Below are 20,947 nucleotides of genomic sequence, written 5' to 3' on the forward strand. Positions count from 1 at the left end.
CTTCTGTTGGCAGCTTGAAAAGCACTGCCTAACTGCAAAAGCAAGCTGCTCTGCAAACAGCCACTGGCTTAGGAGCAGAGCCAGCACCCATATGCAAAAAGATTAACTCTGATAGATTGTTCTCTAAAGAAAGTTCTGTCCACTCAGCCATCCTTCAACCTTTTTTTTTTTTTTTTTTTTCAAAATAAAAAGATAGTAGTATCACCCATTTCAGCTAATTGGCCTAGCTGCACTGAAAAAGTAAAAACTGACTCAAAAGTGTCATTCTGCTCTGCAATAAAAGAACTCTTAACTCAAAGCTTACTGGTGAGGCCACTATCCAGAACTTATCATGTCAAATAATCTATTCTCTACAAGTCTTAATACCATTCATTCAAAGCTTGTCCTAGACTAGTTATTCTAACAAACATCTCCTACCAAAGTACAAGACAATCACAATAGTTCTTATGTTAATCACATAGTGCTTATGTTAACATCAAAGTAGCCTCACAGCAAAATGGCAAAGGAATGTAAGATGCAATGACTGTTGTTAAAGGCAGTTGCCAAAAACTGATTCCCTAGAACTGATTTTCTCGCCTTTTTCAATAAAATTGAATGCTAAAGATTCTAAATCAGGAGATTTTTTTTACTAACTGATCAACCAGGGTGAGATAAGAGAAACGAGTCATATCTCAGAAGCAGGGTCCTGTCAGCTATTAAGCTAGTCTTCAATGACTGATTCTCAGCCTGAATTGAATGAAACTTTTGTCTGGGCAAACACTCTATGTTTCTGTAAAGCATGTGGAAAGGCATTCTAGCAATGTTAATAAAGTTACCATGGCATTTATTGGGGAGCTATTATTCCAATGTTGTTGCATTTATTCCTAGCACTCACAAGGAGAAAAACGTCTTGTGCATTAACTGGCATTTCAACTCCGTGCACACACTCCATGGAGAGCACCACATCAGCCAGCTGCTGGGGTTAGCTGCACCCAACAACTAGCTGCCCCTTATCTCTCCAGTGTCAAAGGAAATACTCCCTTTTGATGCTCCTGCTCTGCAGAAATCTCCTTCTGAAATGCTGCCTATACAAACCACCAAAACATCAGGCTGCGTTGTAGATGCACCCCTTCTGCATGCAGCATTCAAAGATGTTTGGAAAAATACAGAGCTTCAATTAATTGAGTGCTTGTTGCAAAACAGATCACCTTCAAAGGTAGATAATGGAAGCTTGCTAAGCAATGTAGTATTTCATCAATTAAATTGCTCTTCATTAATAACAGACAGTTTAAAGCTCAGTATCGCAATTTGCTTCAAAGATACTAAAAGTGATTAGCAACTTAATAGATAAAGATTTAGACAGATGTCTCATTAAAAAAAGAGATAACGTACTGGAAAGAATTCAACTATTGGAATTAAGAAAGTAACTGGATTTGAATCTCAGTTGTAACACTGTGTTATAACATCTGGTTGTAAGACTATTCTTGCTGTGAGGTTCTTTCCTAGTCAAGCAGGACAAGGATTTAGCTGAGCCATTCCCAATGCAGCAGCCCCAACCATTTGTTCAGACTGGACAAGACACAACCCACAGATCTCTCTGTCACATTCCATCATCACACCAGGGAAAATCATCATGCAAATTTAATCTAATTTATGTTACTAATGAGATTCCAAAAAAAGATGCTGATTAGGCACGACACTTCACACAGCTGTGCAAATGTATGTTAGCATTCTTTAAATATAACTGTAGTATGAAAGAATCATCTTCCTGAGAGTCAGCAAAATTCACAATTGCTATCTGCATTTCATCCCAGCATGCTTTTTCAGTATTGTGAATACTGAATGCAACGATCAGAAATGCCATTCATTAACTTGTGTAAGAAACTGAAGGCTTCCACGGTTTTGATGACAATACACATTAGCACAGCAATCTCTGCCACCTCACCAGAAAGATTTTGGAAAGTCTCTAACAGCAGGCTGCAACATCTAACGTGCCGGTGACTAACATTACGTTATTTGCTTTAAAAGACAGTGCTAACAAACGTGATAGAACACTATGTAGAAAAAGAGTGAGATGATGCATGTGATAAAAAAAAGCTTATTGTGTGGAACAACGTAGCAGGGATGTAAACTCAAATCAGCTCTACCTAATTAAAGTGAGTAAGTTGCTGCAGAACCAACACCCAACTTAGAAGTCCTGAAGAGTTTATCCCTATATAGGGCCCATATAAGTGAAATTCTTATTCATTGCTTTCTTTATAGCTTAGGCAGTATTCTAGCAAGCTCTAGTAACCCAGCATGTCACGAAATGAATCACAGAAATCAGCCCAAGAAAAACCATTCACAGCATTTGCTTCGAGTTCCTCAGCTAACAAAAACAGAACGACTGCCAAAACAGCTAATGATCTTCACAGAGGGCAAACAACAAGCACTATGCTACTGAACCTAGAGGAGGGCACAACCTGAGCTCACTTCCAGAGTCTGTGAATAGATGAGTTCCATCAGAGAAGGGCTGGCAACTGCCATGGCACTCAGATTTTCCATCTGAGGGCTTCAGACAGAGATTACCTTCTGCTTGAAGTCAGAGAGGCACACGAGTCACAGCGCTGAAGGCCTTGTCAGAAAATGCAAGCCAGTGCTCTGTACAACTGAGGAGGTGAGACCAACAAAATTTAACACTCGATCCTCCCCAGCAAACTGGAGGTTTGTGGAAATTGCTATAAACATCACCTTGCCCACGAGTTTTGTTGTAGACAAGAATGTTTGTGGGTCAAAGTAAGACTTCAGAAGCAGGCATTACCTTATATATGAATAATATGCACTTGCTGATAATGATCTCTTCACTTGTGTGCCACGCTAGCATTTAAGCAACAATGAACACTTCAGACTCCTATGAAGCTACTAGCACTGGCATTTCCACCTTTGGAGCCAGGGTGTTTTCAGAGCTGCCAGGACAACAGGCAGTGGCAACACACCGGAGCAAAAGAGGTTCTGTCTGAAAACCAGGCAGCAATTCTGTGCTGTGCAAGTACTGGAGTACTGTGGCAGCCCAAGGTGTGAGGTCTCCTCAGAGATGCCCCAAATCTTCCTGGACATGGGGTTTTGTCATTCTGCTCTGGGTGGCCCTGCTTGAGCAGGGGTTAGGCCAAATCCTCCGAGGTCCCCTTCTCATCTCAGCCACCCTTTGAAAAGTGCTATAATTGATTTTCATTTAAGATAATGGTGTAGAGCATGAACATCAGTATAAGATGATGTGCTTAGTTTGTAACTGAGGAATTTTTAAACCATTTACAACTATCCTAGATTGGCATTAATAACATCTTTACTTTAAAAAGCCAATAAGAGCATCTCTAAAAGCCTTTGTGGTATGTTCCACACACCAACCTAAATACATCCGTTTCAGAGAAAGAAGTGTACAACACAAAATATACAACATTTTCAGCAGTTACATAGCATTCAGTAGGGCTTCATGCCTACTTTTTACACTAGTACTTCATTCAAGTCTTAAAAAGCCTGTTTGCTCTGAAGAGCAGTATCTATTCTTCCCTTCAAGTGATGTTACCAGGAAAGACCAGGCATCCAGGTTTCACTTACTGATCTTCAGTAAGCAAGCTCAGTCAGTACTACTTGAAAAGCGCAGTGGAAATGTGTAGCTTGCTCTGGCAGATAAAAGGATTTCAACTTAGTCTCCATTATCTTTAGATCTCAGTAGGGGGGCACAGCCATTACTATGAAAATGATGTTTCTACACAGCTTCAGTGCAAATAAAATGCTTAAAGGCAACAAACTCAGAAATAAAATCCAGAGTCAAATAGGATACGGTTTAAACTCAAAAAAAAAAACAACTGGGTTTGTTTTGGCAAGTCAGAAATACATAGGCCACTCCAAAAGTAATGCTTCATATTTATTTCTATGGAAGCAACAGCTACAAATCACACAACACTATTTGATAGAGCAAATTGTCAACTACAAAACACCATTTTTTAATCTAGTCACTACCATTCATTATGCATTTTTACCAGACATGAACAACAGCCTGCATGCTGTGCTTTTAAAAATCTGCACGGCTATCCAGAACAATGTAGTTTGACTTTCAACACAGCACTCACTGCCTCACTGAGCTCACATCACTGCTCAGTCTCCAGAAACATTCAGCAAGCATGAATGAATGTCAATGGGCTTCATTTTTTTCCGCACCAAGGAATTCAATGACACACCTTTGCTTCATGTACACTTCCATGTCAGAAAACATTGTGTCAAACTGCCCCTCTGCTGCCAGCTGTCGAACATCAATAAAACATAACAAACTAACACTGGCAGGAAGGTTCAGTCTTTACTGCCAATACCACCAGTGTTCACCTCTGACATTGTGGGCCTGCATCATAAAATATGAGGCATTACTTTCAGAGCTGCCCTCATATAATAAGTGGTTTAAAACAAAGATGATTTACTGCTCACTTTACCTAGAGACTTGTATATGAAGACAGACAGATATAACTCTGAAGCACATTAGCAGAGAATGAGTCCACAGCTAAATGCTAACAACTGAATTTCATTTTTCTTATTTCACAATACACAGTAAACAGTCAGCCTCTGTCCTATAAAATTACAATTAGTTTGACAAGAAAAATGCTACACTAAAAGTCAGAAGTACAAGACAAAGTATTACAAGCAGTTTTCAATACGAGAAATGTTGACTCCATAGAGTAAATAAGGACATGTGAATCATAAGATTACAAGCAAAGCGTGAAAGAAACAAGAGTCATCTCAGACTTCTTAGACTTGGAAGGTTATGAAAATCCAGAAGGTCACAATACCGTGGTGTACAAGTCACTAACACGATCAAAGAATTAAGAACTGAAACAGATATTTAGTGCTTCCTGAAAGAGAAAAACAAAAGGAGTTGTCTAGTCTTAGAGACAAGTTAATGAGATCATACCTGCCAATCTAAGATAACAGGCTGAATATAGCAAGCATATACATCACCCACCATATACAGCCTATGACTGTCACAACTAACTATGCCATGAAGTCTTAAAGACTCCAGAGTAGAAACAATTCTATATCAGTTATGCTGCTCTGCCTCACAGAGGGCTTTTCATCCTACCAGTGTTCAGATGTTTTTCCTGCTCTTGAAAAAATTTAAACTCATGTGCCAACACTGTCCTGTAAGTTAAAGCTTCAAACTCAGCTAGGAGCAAACATGAGAGCCACTCTTTCATATGGGTTCTGCAGCCTTTTAACCACCCTAGTAACTTCATGTACCAGTTTGGATTCACGTTTCTTAAAGACAGCATATCTGCAACATAAGGAATAATCTACAAGTGATTCTACCTAGTGCCTTTTAGAATGGCATACTTCTACGTTGTAGTTGCACTGCACTACTTATGAAGTAACGTCTGCATTTTTAAGAGTCTGGAAAACACATACATTCTCGGGAACAAGACTTTTTGCATATAAAGCACCTTAATCTTTGTCAGTCCTACAGCGCTCTTGAAGAACTGCCTAGGTCTTCTGTGAAAGGCAGACTGAAGGACTACAGCAAATTTTAGTTTGCATTAGAAATCAGAAAGAACGAGGCATGAACCACAGCAACAGCTTCCCTTTTTTTTTTAAAGCTAAAAACAACTTCAGCCAACAAATTCTTTCCAAGAACATCCTGCAAACAGAGAAAGGAAAACTTTGAAAGCAGAACCTATCTTTAACAAGGTCACAGGTGAAATCGTTTTATCTCAGCAGGGAGAAGGAGAGGAAGAAAAACAGGTAAGGTTTCAAGTGCACACACTCAGTTTCAGGTCTGAGGCATAATGAGTAAGCTTCAGACAAGCACACATTGGCAACAGTTGTTCTAAGTAAACCTCCTGTAATTGCTCAAGAGGCACAGAGCAGAAACTTCTTAAACTGGCATCTCCAGATTCTGAGATTTTAAACAGGCACATGGCTCACCTCTAAGCTTGTGATTTTTAACAGCCTAACCAAACGTAAAACAACCAGTGAGTTACAACAGACTTACGAGGAGCAGCTGAACTAAGCAGGGATTGCTTAGTTCAGAGAAGAGAAGGCTCAGGGGAGACTTTATCACTCACTGCAATTACCTCAAAGAAGGGTGCAGCAAGGCAGGGATTGGCCTCTTCTCCTACATACTACTGATAGGATGAGAGGTAATGGCCTCAAGTTGCACCAGAGAGGTTCAGGCTGGATGCTAGGAAAAATTTCTTCTCCAAAGAGTGGTGAGATATTGGAACAGGCTGCCCAGGGAGGTGGTGGAGTGTTCAAGAAACAGATGTGGCACTGAGAGGCATGGCTTTGTGGGCATGGAGGTGATGAGTTGACAGCTGGATCAGATGGTCTTAGGCATGATTTTCAACCTTGATGATTCTGATTCTATTCTTATCCTCCAAAACACAATACTGGTGCCCTGTCTGTATAAAATACTCCATTCAGGCCTTTTAAAAATGCTGTCAATACTTCAGACTGACATTATTTAGAAAAAAAATAAAGTGTTAATAACTTAATTGCAAAACTCCTTGATCACATTCCTCTCTTTACTGAACTCATTATCAAAATTACCATTATTTCAGAATAAAATGTTGCAGATTTAAAGCAAAGATACTAGAAATAGGTGATACAGAAGTCTAAGATCAAAATGATTGTACTGAGCTGTGAAGCACAAATACATCTTCCTACTTTAGGAGCAATCTGTTACAATAAAGTACAAAATGTTGGGACATGTAAGCCATCTGTATACACTTTTTTTTTGTGCATTTCAAACACACTCATGGCATCACCAATTCAAAAGCTGTATCCAAGAAAAAAACACTCAGGGGAAAAAAATCAAGACCAGAGACTGCATTTTTACTTCCTAATTTAAAGGAGGGAGAAAAAGGTTTTATTCTTAGCTGCATTCTTATGAGACTGTAATACATTATTTTCTATAAACTGAAGATCAAGATAAACGTAACACATAAAAGCTTCCATCACATATTGACACTGTTTTCCATCCCCAGTACTATAAATCCAGTGGCTGCAACTGTTGTTACTTAAAGTATCTTGTACCACCTCTCACAAAAATGCACATTCTCTGAATGTATTCCTGAATGCACACACAGCTACTCCTCTGTGCAACAACTGCAGATAAAAGCAAAAGAGCAATTATCCTAACTTAGGTAAGCTTTTTTGTTTGTTTGTTTTATGCCGACAAGAGCTGTCTCTAACAGATGCAACAGACGTAACATTAGTTTTGGTTAAGTAAGCTCTATATAAATAAGCTGTCACGCTAAGCCAAAAATAAATTAACCACATAAAATAAGGATGCATAAAAATATAAACCTATAAATAGAAAGCCTAGCTTTCCCAAATACCACTTTTTAGGTCTAATTTGTGTGAGGACATTTGAAGTAAGCACTTCAGTTACTATGAGAACCGTATCTCTTGATTGTTGGGCAACTACAAGTAGAGTTGGTTTTTTTTTTTTTGTGGAGCATTGCAGAAGCTTCAAGGATTTTCTACAGCTTGCCTTTGAATACTCTGGAAGATAGCACTGCACATATTAAATCAAGTGCAACTCCAGTTTGTCAAACCAGAAGAGTATTTGTACCATTTCATCTCATAGAGGAATATATCTTCAATACGCTGAAGTCTCATATTAGCTCCTCTTCTGACTCTGCTGAGTGGGCATCTCACATGCAAATCCCCTTCTGCGTTGAATCAAGCACAATAAACAAACTCTTCACCCTTTGGACATTGGAGGCAGGGGAAAGAGAGTAGAGAGCAAGAGGAAAAGCCATTTATCCATGCACTAGAGTGGCAGCTAGCAGATGTGGATAGTGGTTGTATCTCCGCTTACACCTGACACCCAACTTCTGCCTCACAGCATCTAGCTGGAGCAGTGAGCGCTAGTGAGCAAAGGTCCTGGAGTCTTCACATAAGGTGAAACAAATAGGAACTAAGCACCAAGATTCTGTTCTGTACATCTATAACTAGAAGAAATCTTCAAAGGCAACTGTAAAAGCCTAAACACAGTTTGAATTTTTTTTCTTTTTTGTAAGTAGCACATTTACTGTTGTCCTAAGAATTTGTTATATCAATACAGTGCTCTCCAAATATCATGTGAGACTCTCTTCATAACTGTTGGAAGAAGAGAGACCTTTTACAATCACATAATTCTCTCAAGAACACGAAGGAAGCATTTATTCCATTTGAAGAGGAAGAACATTCTCAGTCTTCATGCCAAGCTTTGTTAGGGACTAGGCACACTGCTTGGAAACAGAACTGTATAATGGAAATAGTGAGAAACTTTGCCACAGCATCTGTGATAATATAAATATCCAAGATTGCAAACAATATCACGTGAGCATTCCAGGCCAGCCTATAAATAGTGACTGAGAAAGAACTGACCTCTCACATCCATGGTGCCTCAGTAAAGCGTGCATATGCTATAAAAATAATAATGATTTGTTTAGTAACAGCATGTAAAGAAAATAAGTCTGTGTGAATTCTGTGTATTAGCTATTTACATACAGTCATTCTTTAAACTGATGATCATTCACAAGACCAGTGACGGATTAACTGAACATAAGTTTATTTTTTGTGAGTGTATAGCAGCAGTAATAGCATGACTAATTGCCTGCCTTCATATTGTGATCTGCATTTATAAATCAAAACTCAACTTCAGATTCCAGCTACGGAAATCGATAGTATTGTATTTGTATATCAAGCTAAGATTCTTAGAGATAAGATGCTTATCCATACCTATCTACAGAGATGATCACTTTGTATGAGAAAATATACCTCCTTTGATACAGCTAATCACTTTTCCAGAAAGATCAACTGACCAACAGTTTCACATTAATAGCTACACCACATACTTATACAATAACAGGAGGGGACACATTCCTCAGGTAAGAGATCAGTCGCATGTAAGCCTCAAAAACAATCAGAATTTCCTGAGAGATAATGGAAAAGATAATTCATGGATTACTCAGGATTGGCTTATTCATTTTGCTTTGCAATAAAAGGAAGGTGCTAGACACTATTACAGACAAAAAGGACAACTGACTCAAAAGTACTAATTAATTCAAAGTTTATCAGTGGCTTCAAATGCCAGATTTCACCAATTCACATAGCTATATCCAAAGGATAAACTACTTGTGTCTCAACAGCTTGCCTCACCTTGTTTATTTCACACATTTCAGACACTTCAGTTACACTATCCCCCTAAAGCCAACTACTTATTTTAATGTAACAACACAGCAACAGTAAAAAATTTGAATGAAGAGTAGAAAAAAAAAAGATGGATTTAAATGTCCCAGATTCACCCTTCTCACCTGCGATGGTGAAGCTGTCAAGCTGCTTCTGTGATCAACACAACTGTGCTCAGTTCTCCTGGAACGTGCATCCCTCAGCTCCATCACTTCAAATCTTAATAGAAATGCATTTACTAAACCTTATTCAGAACTGTTAGAGCTTTAGATTTGATTACATCTCTGCACAGAAGCAGAGGTACCAAGGAGCACACCTAATGATGACACAGATGAACTCACACTCATCTTTGTGGCTAGACTCAGCACAAGGAGAGGCTCCAACACATCAGAACTAGCCCTGGGAAGACTCCCAGCAAACAAGCCTGAGATCAGCAATACTCTGCACTAGAACAGAAAGGAGGTAACCCAGTAGAGCTCATTAGCCAGGTATCCATCTGGCAGCACACACAGTCAAGCCAGGGCATGGTGGGAGCCCTGCAGAGTTGCTCATTTCCTGCTCTCCTCCTGCTTGAAGGGAAAAGAGCTGCAGGGTAAAAAAAAAAAAAAAAAAAAGGTACTAGGAAGCCATAATTCCGTGCTCCACAGGTGTACTACAATTCCTTAGAACTAGCTGGATTGCTAGGTCCAGAGAGTGGCAGAGAATATAAATTCAGTTGGTGACCATTCACTAGTGGCATTCCCCAGGTTCAGTACCAGGGCCAGGACTGTTTAAAATCTTTACCAATAATTGGACAAATGGATGAAGCGCACTCACACTGTTTGCAGATGACACCAAGCTGAGAGGATGTCTACAGGGCCTCCCTACCCTAAGGGAGATGAACACAGACTCTACAGAGAGATCAAGATAGGCTGGATAGATGGGATGAGACCAATTCAAGTTTCACAAGACTAAGCATCAGTTCCTTCACTCCTGTCATAACAACCCCATGCATCGCTATTGGTTGAGTGTAGAGTGGCTGGAAAGCTGTGCAGAGGAAAAGGACCTGGATGCATTACACGACAGCCAGCTGAACACGAGCCAGCAGTGTGCCCAGGGGGTCAGGAACACTAACAGCATCCTGACTTGTATCAGAAATAGTGCAGTCAGCAGGAGCAGGGAGGTGGTTGCCCCTTTCTACACAGCACTGAGGCCACACCTCAAGTACTGCATTCACTGCTGGGCTCTCACTACAAGAAAGGCACTGGGGCCCTGGAACGTACCCAAAGAAGGGCAACAAAGCTGATTAAGTGTCTGGAGCACAAGTCTTTACTGCTCAAGAAGCAGATGGGAGAACTGGGATTTAGTCTGGAGTAGAGGAGGCTCGGGAGAGACCTTATCACTCTCTACAACCACCTCAAAGAAGGGTGCAGCAAGGCGGGGGCCAGCCTCTTTTCCCAGCTAATTAGTGACAGAGCAACAGGTAATGGCCTCAAGTTGTGCCACAGGAGGTTCAAGTTGAACATTCAGAAAAAATTTCTCTCAGAAGAGACGTGATGCACTGGAGCAGGCTGCCCACAGAGGTGGTGGAATCACCACCCCTGGAGGTATTCAAAAAAGGTGTAGACGTGGCACTGAGAGGCAAGGTTTAGTGGGTATGGTTGTTATGAATTGACTGTTGGACTAGATCATCTTAGAGGTGTTTTCCAACCTTAATGATTCTGTGATGATCACAGAAGACTGAAACCTAGTGGGATCAATAAGTGTCAAGGCAGTACCATAAAATGCTGCAGTATTTCTATAATCTTTATTTAATTTCAGTCATGAACCTGCTTTAGAGACTCGAATACTATGTTTATATTAGAGATAAAAGGAAAATAAAGCCAGATATAATTGGAAACTAGAGGATTTTCAGTTCAAGGAAAACTAAGTCTATGGTAGACAAGGTAGTATGGTAAATACTTATCAGTGGGTTTCTGTTTTGCAGATCCATGCACAGCCTTTAATAAGAGTTCTAAAACATATCCTTGTGACTGCATCAGTTGACTACAGACTATGTGAAGGAAATAAGAATAAAATATATAGTGTGAAACTGCTATTATTTAACTAGCAAGGCAGAGTTGCATACTGTTACCAAGAAATGCCCCGAAATGTATGTGAGACAGTTGCAGTTTCCAAGTTGCATGTTTAAACAGGAATGTGCTCTTTTGTTCTACTTTCTTCCCCTCATTTAATCATAATGAAGTCACTTGTGACATTACAACGGTTTCCAGAGCAACAGTCCAGTCAGATGTGATGAGCACAAGATAAGGGTGTGTGCAGGGGAGCTCTGTAAGCCACTGCTGATCCAGATGGGAAGTTCAGCATAAATCTCCCAGGTCAAAAAAGCAACTGGATGTGTCTTCTTCTGTATGAGAAGACAGACTTCCATACAATGGAATCAGACTCTGAAGCAGCATTGAAGAAATACATCACCTGTTCCACATACATAATGTTAACCGGAGAAACAAAGTAGAAAAAGCTACCATAAGGCAGCATTTAAAGATGCACAACATGAATGATAATCTAATGAATGGCTAGACTCGTCGTCCTTCAACATTTGACTATCAAATTACCCAAGAACTTGAAGGCAATGCATTATGAACGCAGAACAGAAATGAGAAGGTCCAAGTAATAACCCTGGGTCAAGACAGTGGCACACAAACCAGAGACCATCAGAAATAAAAAACAGAATTATGCATTGGAAAGTAGGAATTTAAGCATGAAAAAATGCAGCCTTAGTTCATCCAGAGATATACAGTCAAGATAAAGCTTTCTGTATTTTTTCGACAGAGCTTGAAATACCAGGGGTTAAGCACTGTTTGTGTTCCGGGGCATATATACTACATATTAATGATTAACCCACAGCACAAACAACAAAAACTGCACAGTCAGTATGTTTTTAATACATTCAGCATAGGAGCAGATCTTTGCTTACACTGTAGTAAGACCTTGTATGTAATTACTGTTTTTCTGAGGAATGTCTTTTGGAAACAATGACAGAAATATGCTGTAACAATCTCCAAAGCATGTTTTCTCCTCCTGAGGAAACAGCCACAAACAAGCATCTGAAAGAGCCATTAAAAGCAAAAACAATTGTTTCCTTATTGGCATCACCTAACTTTGGCATGAAAGCTAACCAGGAATCCTGCTCCAAAAGCAAACTAGTCCTTGAGCATTCCTCCAGACCTTTTGTCCCCATGGGGGTTTCATACTTAGGTCAAAACTTGTACTGAATGATGATAAAAGGGAAGCTCTGTGAAAGTTGAGGTCCACTGAAAGCAAAGCTGTGAACAGAAGCCCTGATCAAATAAGACCTGTCCAAATAAGTGATGCAACTCCAGTTTACTACGCTAACAGGGAAAATCAAAGGCAGTACAACCAGGAAAAAAGGAATTGTTCATTTCTGTTGATTCATTTCTCTTTACAGGAGTGAAAAGCACGACAGTGGAAAATAACTACAGTCTCAATCATACAACAAGCACACAGCCCAATTCCCATTTATAATCCCTATCCTACCAATCTTAACACCAGCATAGTCTTCCTATGCAGAAAGACACCTATCTACAAAATCAGACTGTAAAAAGGCTCTATAGAGCTTCATGTGTCACATTAGGTCCTGCATCACATTTTTGTGTAAATAAGTACAACAGATAAATAACTACTTTCAGTAACCTTGTTATCTCTGTAACAAATGTTCCAAAGAAGGAATAAAATTAACTCAATGCTTAAGAATAGAGTATTATAGTATATCTAAGACCTACTGTTACTGAAATATGAACAGCTAGCTCCCCACTGAGCTTTCAAAGAGGCAGAAAAGTAACTATAAGTGGGATTTTAGAAACATCTGTTTTATTTTTAATTTGGGGAAGAGGTAGCAAGGGAAAAAATACAGAAAGGTGTAGATTAGATGGTTATTTCCAACCAACAGGCCAGCTTAAAAGATGCTTGTGCTTGGTTTGTTGTTGTTGTAATGTAAAAAAATTATCAGCTTGTTTTTTTTTTTTAAAACATGTCCAACTTGAAGAGCTGTCTATAAGCAGCTTTTCTTGGGAGTCTTATCATCCAACCAAAAACATTTCACATGAAGAGAAGAAATACATAAACAAAAGGAAAAAGTTATAATAAACACTAGCTACCCTTCAGCAATTTGCAAGTTCTCATTCTAATGCTGTGGTCAGATCCAATTTGCCCCCCAGGGGAGCCACAGTGAAATCCACTCAGGGAACTCTATGGAGTGAAGTTACTGTTCACTCTCAGCTCACCTGCGTACCAAGACCTAGCACAGCCTGCAACATAAACCCAAAGTTCACACTGAATTTCCTTCAGACAGAAGGCATGACACAACAACATCAGACACAGCATTGGCTGTCTCCCAGGACTGCAGACACCTGCACCCAGCCTACCTTCATTCTGCTTTTGCAGCTAACAGTAGCATCAGATTAAAAGGGAGAGAATATTTACTCATTCCCAAGCACATGAACATTGATATGTTCCTCCAAGATGTCACCCAAACAAATAACGTTCATGAACAACTGTAACTCAAAGTCAAACATTCCATCTGCAGGGTTACCCAATGTGCTGGAGCTTCTGAATGCCAGGGAAAAAAAAAAAAAAGCTTCTTGATTCTTGATTCTTCCACAAGGCACAATAAGGCTCCTCTGTGAGCCTCGCTCAATTGCTCCTCTTGCCCACATCCTGCAATGAGCTCCAGTCTAAGCAATTATCGAATGGTTTCTTCTCCTTCATGCAGTAACTTTCAAAAACAGTTAAGTCTGTAGTTTTAGTTATTTACTTATTTTAAAAAGAGCTGCCACTGTTCCCATGCTGGTCACTTTTGTACACTTTTATACACTTTTATAACTCACTGCATGACTCATTTTTCTACAGAACTGCTTTATCACCAAGTATTAAAAATTATTTGATATGACGTTAACAATCTGTGGACCCAAAGCATTGCTGAAGAGCAAAATACTCAGGTAGGACAAAGATCCAAGATACACAGAAGACCGAAGATGCAGATAGTGTAATTCTAAGGCCTCCTTTCTCTTTCTTCTCCTTTCTCTAAATAAATGAACTTCACACAGAACACACAATCAGATGCATTTCTTCAGAGAACATATTTCAAGTGTTTTGACATGAGCTTTTCTTTTTGCAATGCAATTCCTAAATTCTTGAAGAGCTTCTGCAAGCTGTCTATTCCTCATTACTGTGAATGCTTCCATAATATCAGAAAACCATGGGAAGGGATTTAAAGCCCTTTTTCCTTCCCAACAGAAACCAGTGTCTTCCAACGTAGTTCCAACTATGTCACCTCATCTACAAATCATTCTGAATCAGGATTTTTCTTCTTCCAACACTAAGCATTGGCCATTCCTCAAAACTCCTGCAGCCTCCAATGTGAGACTTTCCCTCTCTTCCCTACTTCCATCATGAGCTGAAAGAAAATATTTCCTGATAATTGTCTCCATTTTTTCCCCCAAATCTGAGATGCAGATGATGCTAACTTACTGTGACTGCACATGCAATCTGTTACCTCCTCTCCCTTTCCAAATACTTTATTTCCCTGCCTTGTGAAATCTAAAAATGTTGATACGAGCAAATTAATAAATAAGGTTGTCCAGAGCAAGAGTTCACAAAATCTTTGTTTGCTACTTGATCTTACAGATACTCTTAGTAATACACTCTCAATAATTGTAGAAAATGTGTTGCTTGGGATTTCTGTTTAACACTCCTCCATGTTTACAACAGGACAGATATTTACCATTGCTCTGTGATGGAAACTATTACTGCCATCTGTGCTGACTCCAGCTGGTATAAGACTAATATAAAATTCCTTTAGCTGCTCTGAGCTGCTTATTCAGCTGGCAATAATAAAGTCAAGCTCATTAACAACAGTCTTGCATAGCAAAGTTTCTGCTCATCTCATCTCATCTTTTTCACCACTGAAGAAATACAACTCTATTTACTTGGTACCTGCTTTTAAAAGCAGTCTCACAGCTTTACAATGACTTTCCTTCAAAATACGTTTATCAGCTTTGCTAAAATTACTTTGAAAATGAAGAGCTACATATCAAGGCAATGCTATTTCATGTATACAGGCTGAGAAACTTCTAAGGTCAAAGGCAACCCTAACACCTCAAGAGACTGTCAAATAATGAGCACCTCTACAGCAAGCATTCAGGAAGCAGTTTTTGTGCAACTCAACACTTAAATGAATATTGCTGATAATTTCACGGTCGGTAATTCTTTAAAAAGACAAGAGAAACTATTTAATCAACCCATGAAACAACCTGCCATCTTCAACAGGACAATTTTATTTTCTCCAACACACATACTGCACAATCCTGGAAGTATGATGACAGCTGACATACTTAAAATGGAATTGCACCATGATTTTAGCGTACTTTCCATCCCTCTTCCTCACTCAAGGCACAGCAATGTTACTGCAGGCATCGATAAGCACCAAGTGAAGGAAACAAAATTAATAGCTCCATAAAGTACTTCTTGGTAAGCTGAGCAGTAGATTTTTTTTTTTAACTATTGTTTTTAACAAACATTTTTTTCTTGTAGCAAATACAAGAATACTTCCTATATAAAGGAAAGCAAGGAGTAGAGGTGGGAGAAGTCTTACTAAAGGAAAGGGGAGAAGTTACCAGAAGTCAATCTGAGTAGTTTATCAAACTAATATGTTTATTTCAAGCAGAATTCAGAAGACCATTATGAAACTGAAAACAGAATGGAACCAAACTATCTATTTCTACTCTATTTCCAATTCCACATCAGCCTGTGCTAAAAAGTCTGACATAAATCTCTTCACTACTCAGGGACACAAAGGTACCAGGCAGATTAACTACATCTGCCAGCACATGTCAGATGATAAAAGGTAGAAAGGAAGACTTTCAAAACACAAGGACTATCATAGCCCAGACAGCTACAAGTCCATAAAAACCATTTTGAAAGGTGCCATCTTTCTACAAATCACCACATATTGTACCAGGATGTAATCTACTGATACTTAAAGCATCTCCACAGAACATACAAAAAACCACCATCCCAAACTATTTTTGTTGATGACACTGCAATGCCATCGCAACAGCAAGGGCACCTCTTTCATGCTTCCAGACTGCCCATAGATGATGAGACATCATGCTTGTCTAAGAACCTTCTCATACACCCAACTGACATGGTGGTCCCAGGTCTTTTATCTGCATGTACAGAAATGCCAGGTAGCACAGAAGATAGCCAAAATCCTACTACCAGCTAAACGTGCGTATAATTCATGAATTTTAACTGGTTTTTATCTGGATTTACTGTGTGGAGTTTGGCTGAGATGCAGTTCATTTCCCCATAGCTGCGCACACAGAGCAGCACTGGCATCCCATTGATGTTTTTGTCTCGTGCTAGCACAGCATGAAGGCTCTCCTCAACCTTCCTGGAGCCAGGAGCTGAGGCAGCTGGCCTACACGTACCCAAGGGGTATCTCATGTCACGCTGTGTCACACTCAGAATAAGAGGAATAGGGGCTTTTGTTATGACACACTCCCAAACAACCACTACACATACCGAGGCCCCGCTTCCCAAGACGTGGCCAAGCACTGCTGATGGGAAGCAGAGAATAACTGTTCCGTCTCTTTCCTTGAAGAAATTTTCCTTTAACTATACTAAACCCACGAGCCTTTCTTCCCCTACCCCCTACATCATACTTTGTACCCTCCACCTCTTCTTCCTTCAATGAGGAAAACACAATGTGGTTGGCCATCAACATGAAATCACCACATCTACATACTGAACACTGTACGTAGAAGTTTCTCTTTTATAAGCTACTGATTGAAGATGAGCATATAACCTCTGGAAGTTTTGATAAAAAACTACTTGCAACTCCAAGCAGATGGACTATTCTGTCTATGCTTCCACTCACAATTCCCCTGCACTGCTCAGCCTCCAGCTTTTGTGTTGCCCCCCTCCCTATTTCTGTAATTCAGTCAGTCAGGAACTGTGCCATGTTGCTCACAGTGCGAATCTCTACTGAAGACCATTAATTCCAATTACTTTATCACTACAGAAAACTGTATTTTTATAGTTTCAATCTCCTACTGAGTATTAAACAGCTTAAGAATAGAAGATGCATTTAAGTGGAATATTAAAATTTGTAGTTGAATTAAACAAGCTATACCTTGCCCTATAAGTACACACAATTACCGAACAATACTCAGTTCAGGATTTTTATATTTAAGCCATTTCTGTGAAGCACGTAACCATTCATGTTCACTATTTTCTATTTTGTCATTATAATCTGCATAAACTGAATTTAAAACTCTATCATTTCACTTCTCCGTTGTAGGCAATGAATTTATATTTAAAATCTGCTGAGAAAACTTTTTCACTTTAACTTACTTAAAACCCGCTAAACAATTTGAGGACACACACAGAATAACTGGAGAGGTTATCAGTACAACACTTTTGTACTAGTTGATATTCTGGCAAGTAGTCAAAGAAATTCATTCATTAGCTTTCCAGTTCTATCCACCACATGGTAAACTACTTGAAGCCAAGAACTTTGACCAGGGTTTATTTGTCAGATTTCAAAACATAACTGGAGTTAAGCAGTAAAGGGAAGCAGCAAAGATTAACGCTCCCTTTGGAGAAGTGACTTACAGTTACTTCCATTTTTTAAACATTAAGAAACACTAACTTGCTCTATGCTATATGAGTATAGAAGTAAAACATAGGAGTAAAGGCAAAAAATGCAGGAATCTGAGAGGCAAAGACTTTCAGCAACTAAACATTTTAGTTAGCAGCTAAAGACTTCCTACTCTGGAAAACTACTCTGCTGCCTGTGAAGAGAAGACGACATTTTGGAAAAAAATGATGAACAAACTGATTACCTCACCTGTACAAAGAACCATACAAAATATGTTACGGAAAACAAACTGTAAACAATACAAAAGGAGTGAAAGCTTCAGGAATCAAAGAACAGGAAGCCAAAATCATAACATTAATATTCCCCAAACGGTTACCCTAACAAATTATCATACGCCTCTCTCAAAACTATGAAATGCTGTTCTGTGACTTTCCATACTGTATTCCTCCTGATTTGCCAATACCCACAATGAGGCACAGCACTAAAGGAGATAAAATGCTACAGGTATAATTCCTAGCGCAGGCCTTACTGATGAGACTTTTTACATGACAGTTTCCTTCACAAGAGCCCAAAGGATGCCAACCTCAGCTCTGTCCAAGCCAGCTCAGGCACAGCAGGAGCCGAAAGCCTTCTGCATGTCAGAAAGACCGCCTTTCAGAAATGGAAATACCTACATTGCCTCCTTCCTTTATCACATTCTACCAATAGTTCACAAGCACTGCACTCTGGATCACCTTTCATTGGACTGCTTTTAGCAGTTACTCTTTGGTACACTGAGAAACCTCCTGATCCAGGAACCACATCTGTGAAGTTACTCATTTACTATTGGAAGAACTAAAATGGCTGGTTTTTATTATTTCATGAAAACATTTTATAAACATGGCTGCTGACAGCACCAACAAACGTTAGCTTAAATTAATGATTGATGGCTCTTCCTACACAGTTTACCAGCATCACAGTCTGAAAACAAGTAGAGCACTTATTTTGTAGGGATGGAAAGCAAGGAAGGAACCAGAGAGCTAATTGTGTTTTCATTCATACATTTCTCAACTCTCAAATTACATCTCTGTAACATCTCTGATCAGGGAGCTAAATATTAACTTATTAAAATAGGAAGTTACATTAAATGCAGACATCCAAAACCCACCAATGGAAATAGATGGGGAGGAGGAATGCTTTCTTGCAGACAAACCTGATCAATTTAAAGGCTCAGCACTATGCAAACCTAGTGCTCAGACCATTAAGGGCCTTCAAAAAATACTTCACAGATATTATCTCTGCATAATTTATTAGATGGTGCATAGTAATGGCTGCAAACAATCATTTTCTGTACCTCAGTCCTTTTAATAAGCTCAGAAATAACCAAGTCACCTGAGCCACACAGCCATTGCAAGGCCTGCCTGGCCCACAGACACTTGAGAAAGCTCACATGGTTCACAAAACAGTAAATGAAAAAAATAATCAAAAGCAACAGTTTACAACATTTTGTAACAAGCAGCTATGAACATTTGGCAGCTTCACATTTTTAAACTGAAATAGATGCAGAAAGCAGCTTGGAGGCCCAGGCTTCCATATAATCATGTGTAAATTAAAACCTACAGCCACAGAGTTAAAATTAGATAGTATTGATAACAGGGAAAAAAAATGCTATTTTATAACCATTTTGCACTCATTACTATTAGCATCCTGCAACAAGTGCCAGGAGGAAAAAAACACTAATTGGTTAGCATAAGCATGCCTACGACATGAGTCCCCTGAAGCAATCTGTGAACAAATTTATTCATGAGAAAATAGTATTTTATCTCTGCAGATGCCCAGATCAGAACATACAGTATATGTTCCTTCCTCATACATCTGCAGACAGAGGAGTTGCATGATTAAAGGACTGTCGTTTCCTTACTGCTTTAGCCAAATACTTTAAGCTCTTTGCAATGCTGTATCTCGCATTTCATGGTTTCATGAAAGTTGTCCCAGTATATAAGGTAGAAGCAATTTGCACAGTTTCAAACAAGTTTTTTTTGTTGAATTCCAGCATTCTGTCACAGGTTAAACTTCTGAACTGTAATGCTCAGCATAAGAAGTCATCTACAATGCCTTTTTCTTCCTCAGAAATAGAGCTTCAGGTGAGATCTGCCCTGTGCAGAACTATTCTAAAGCAGACATCATTATGATCTTAACTTTCAAAAGGAAACCAGCCTATCATAATCAGATTTGTCTTATTAATCACTTGTACACAGGTCACTCTGAAACTAACACCTATTTCTTTCCATGGAAACTGTAACAGCTACAAAGTGCAAATTCTCAGCTACAAAACACTATTTTTCAACACAGTTAATACCATTTGCTATGCATTTTTGCCAGCCATGAACAAGAGCCTTAGTGCTTGTCAAAATCTGCATGACCATCTGGAAGGTGGTTTGTCTTTCACATCTCTGTCACCACTGCTGTAACGCAGCACCCGCTGCCTCGCTGCGCTCATGTTCACTGCTTGGTCTCTGGAAGCATTCAGCAAGAATCAGCCAATTCCTTTAGGACTCTGAGATACCTCATCAGGACCCATAGGACACTGATGTTCCTCAGGCAGTCACAGACCTGATCCATGCTTACAGTGAGAGGGGTGGTGTTTTCCCGATCCCCTCCTACCAAAGCAAGCATTTGAGCGCTGTGTGCAAGCAGTTACAAGGGAAGATGGAGGCCAAAAAGGTTAGTACCTCAGCCTTCTCCCTGTCTTTTGTTACCAGAAGACCATTTAAAACACAACAACACGTCCCATTAACGTGCAGCATTTTCAGCGGAGTTTTACCTGAATGGCCCAAGTTCATACTCAGCTCAAGCATCCTAAAGATACGATAACTGCTCGTTCTTGAACAATGTACGTGACCAGGTACAAAAGGAATGCACAGCCTTAGCCTGCACACAGAGCAAAGGAGCACTCCAGGGGAAGGGAGAGAGAATTTGGGAACATGAATCTCCTTCACCTACAGAAATTTGCTGGGGTCTAGCTGAACATTTTAGCTCCAATTCTGCAGCAACTGTGCTAAACATGGTTGCATGTTGAAAAAAATGGCCTCATAAGATTTGTCTTTATACTGCAGAAAAAACGCA

General features: G+C 39.5%; 1 protein-coding gene across 1 annotated transcript in view; it reads right to left on the reverse strand.

The window, feature by feature from the left end:
• KIF13A (kinesin family member 13A) overlaps nt 1–20,947 on the reverse strand; it is a gene marked incomplete at both ends in the record, with an annotated part of 107,375 nt that overhangs the window by 76,331 nt on the left and 10,097 nt on the right. The window lies entirely within an intron of this gene.

The sequence above is a fragment of the Tetrao urogallus genome, assembly GCF_951394365.1.
Source record: "Tetrao urogallus genome assembly, chromosome: 3".
NCBI classification, from domain to species: Eukaryota; Metazoa; Chordata; class Aves; order Galliformes; family Phasianidae; genus Tetrao; species Tetrao urogallus.